The sequence below is a fragment of the Neopelma chrysocephalum genome, unplaced genomic scaffold (assembly GCF_003984885.1).
Source record: "Neopelma chrysocephalum unplaced genomic scaffold, ASM398488v2 Primary Assembly neopelma1_174, whole genome shotgun sequence".
Classification (NCBI taxonomy): Eukaryota; Metazoa; Chordata; class Aves; order Passeriformes; family Pipridae; genus Neopelma; species Neopelma chrysocephalum.
The window spans coordinates 161,242-164,140 of NW_020897836.1; the positions used below are offsets into that span (position 1 = coordinate 161,242).

At 47.3% G+C, this 2,899-nt stretch overlaps 1 protein-coding gene across 1 annotated transcript in view; it reads right to left on the minus strand.

Annotated features, from left to right (window-relative positions):
• The window catches only part of EXOC6B (exocyst complex component 6B), a 326,193-nt gene that overhangs the window by 3,604 nt on the left and 319,690 nt on the right, over window positions 1-2,899 (minus strand). The window lies entirely within an intron of this gene.

Consider the following 2,899-nt stretch of genomic DNA (forward strand, 5'->3'; position numbering starts at 1 on the left):
GGTATTCCCAGGTGACACACAGGGAATTTAGAGCAGGACTTCCTCTGCCCTAAGGGGATCCTGGGCATCCTCAGAGCCATCTCTGACCCCGTGGGACCTGTTCAGGTCCAGGAAGTATTTTTGAAGCAACACATGCTCCATGCAAGAAAACCTTGGTGTGTGTTTGAGTGATTAGAGGAGAGCTGGATGGACAAAACCACGGGATCAGGATGGAAAGGAATTGCAGCTGGATCACTGATCCCACAACAAACCCCACAGGTGGGTCAGTTAAAGCCTGGGAGGGATGGGAGCTGCTGGTTCCTCCAGACACCACGTGAAGGTAGAAGCACCGACCCATGAAGTGTTATTGATGAATTAAATTCCCCCCAGGACACCGAATCCTGCAGGGTTTGGGTTGTGCTGTGCAGATTCACAGTTCCATTTCTCTGAGAGGAGCCCTGGGACGACCGAGCCCGGGTCTGTAACGTCAGAAGTGAAAGGAAGGGAAAGAGAGAGCTCAGCTCCATCCCCACCCCTGTCAACAAACACCCCCTTCAACAGAGCCCAGCTTTGTTTAAATTAATCTATAAGGGAAAAAAAAGGGAAGGGAGTAAAAGCTCCTCTTTTAGCTCTAATTAGTGCATTTGAGACGCCAAAGTTCCCGGAGGGCCCCGTTTCAAAGGCAGTTTGCATTTCCATCGTTTAGTGCTCCATTTAAACCAAACAATCGAGGCACTGCAAGGTGAGGGTGAAAGCCCAGGCAGGCAGAGTCCTTACACTCGGGATGTCCTGGGAGAGATGGGTCGTTGGGAAAGGAGATAATGATGGAAACAGGTCACAAAACGAGCCAGAGGATCGGAATTTCCCCCCCTGCCTCGAGGGCTGGGAGCACCGAGCTCAGGGAGAGCTGGAGCTGGTGGGTGATGAACAAAGACCCCCCCAAAAAAGGCCTAAAGTCCGAGTGGGGAGAGGGCAGAGCTCCTGGAATGCCACAAAGATGAGGGACATGCAAGTGCCAACCCGGTGATTTCACGGGGGGTTCCTCCAGAAATTCAATTGGATTCGTGAAGATTGTCCTTCAGATTACTTTCCATAATGGCACGGAGTGATGGGACAAGGGGGAATGGACTTAAGCTGAAGGAGGGTAGGGTTAGATGGGATATTGGGAGGGAATTCTCCCCTGTGAGGGTGGGGAGGCCCTGGCCCAGGTTGGGCAGAGAAGCTGTGGCTGCTCCTGGATCCCTGGAAGTGTCCAAGGCCAGGCTGGAGCAACCTGGGCTAGTGGAAGGTGTGGGTGGGGAACTGGATGACCTTTAAGGTCCTTTCCAATCCAAACCATTCCATGATTCCATGACTACGAAATGAGATCCCTTTAGGGGAGATCAAGCAAGTCAAGCTGGGGTTTGGTGGCTTCTTAACACCATCACCGAGCATGGAGCTGCTTCTCCTGCTGTCCCACTGCCTCCCCAGCCACTGCCATGGATCCCAGCTCACTGCCTGCCTCCAATTCCCTGGCTCTTCCAGCTCTTTCATGTCCAAGGGCTCAGATTTTTGCTGGTTCTTTATTTTACCATTTTACCAATAGCCCTGAAAACCCCCCAGGCTTTGGCATCGCGGATCTTTGGTGCTTCCCTCCCCTCAAGGGTGGGATGGTCCAGGATGTCAGCTTGGGAAATCACAGAATTACAGAATTATTTAGGTTGGAAAAGCCCTCTAAGATCACCCAATCCAACCATTAACCCCACACTGCCAAGGCCACGTCCCTAAATAACACATCCCACAACACATGAAGTACCTACAGAACAACCATCTCCGTGGTATAAAAGTGCTTTAAACACAGAAAACTCCCGGAGTTTAATCCCCAGGGACCATTTGGCAACATCTGGATGCCACGAGATGCTGTGGAATGAGTTCTTTTCCTCTGCTGGAGAGGAGGTGGAGGTTATGTGGACCTCAGATGAGGAACATCCCAAGGTCACTCAAAGGATAATTTGGGTTGGGAGGGACCTTAAAGCCCATCCAGTGCCACCCCCTGCCATGGGCAGGGAGACCTTCCACTAGCCCAGGTTGCTCCTGGATGTTCTAGAAGTGTGGCCTCAACCTAATCCAACCCAACTGCATCCCTGGAAGTGTCCAAGGCCAGGCTGGAGCCACCTGGGCTAGTGGAAGGTGTCCCTGCCAATGGCAGGGGGTGGCACTGGATGGGCTTTAAGGTCCCTCCCAAGCCAACCATTCCATGATTCCATGATGGTTTTATCCTGCCTGTTCCTCCATGCAAGACTTAGCAGTGGGGTGCCTATGGAACGAGCTGCTTGAGTAGAAATAACAGAAATAGAAATAATAGAATATAATAATAATAGAATATAATAATAATAGAATATAAAAATAGAATATTTTCAGTTGGAAGGGACCTCCAAGGATCATCTGGTCCAACTGCCCAACCACTTCAGGGCAGACCAAAAGTTGAATCCTGCTGTTAAGGGCATTGTCCAAATGCCTCTTAAACAGTGCAAAATTTGGGATGGGTTTAGATTAGATATTGGAAGAATATCCTGTGTATTTTTTTAATATATATACATATATATATATGTCTATTTTTTATATATACATATAAATATATATAAAATATGTATATACAAATATATATAAATATAATAATATGTAAATATGTAAAAATATATATTATATAATAATTAATACAATATAATATTGATATATATTGTATATTGAATATCTCGTGCCTGAAGACCAGCAAATTTTAAATCACTTTGGGGCCTGAGATCCCACCTTTACAGCGGAATTTTGCTGTAAGACAAGGAAAACTCTGCTTAGGAGTGAAATAAAAACACAGACCCTCAGCCAAGTCCTTGAATTTTGATAAAAACCCAGGATTCAGGTCAGAGGGATAAAACAGGAATTT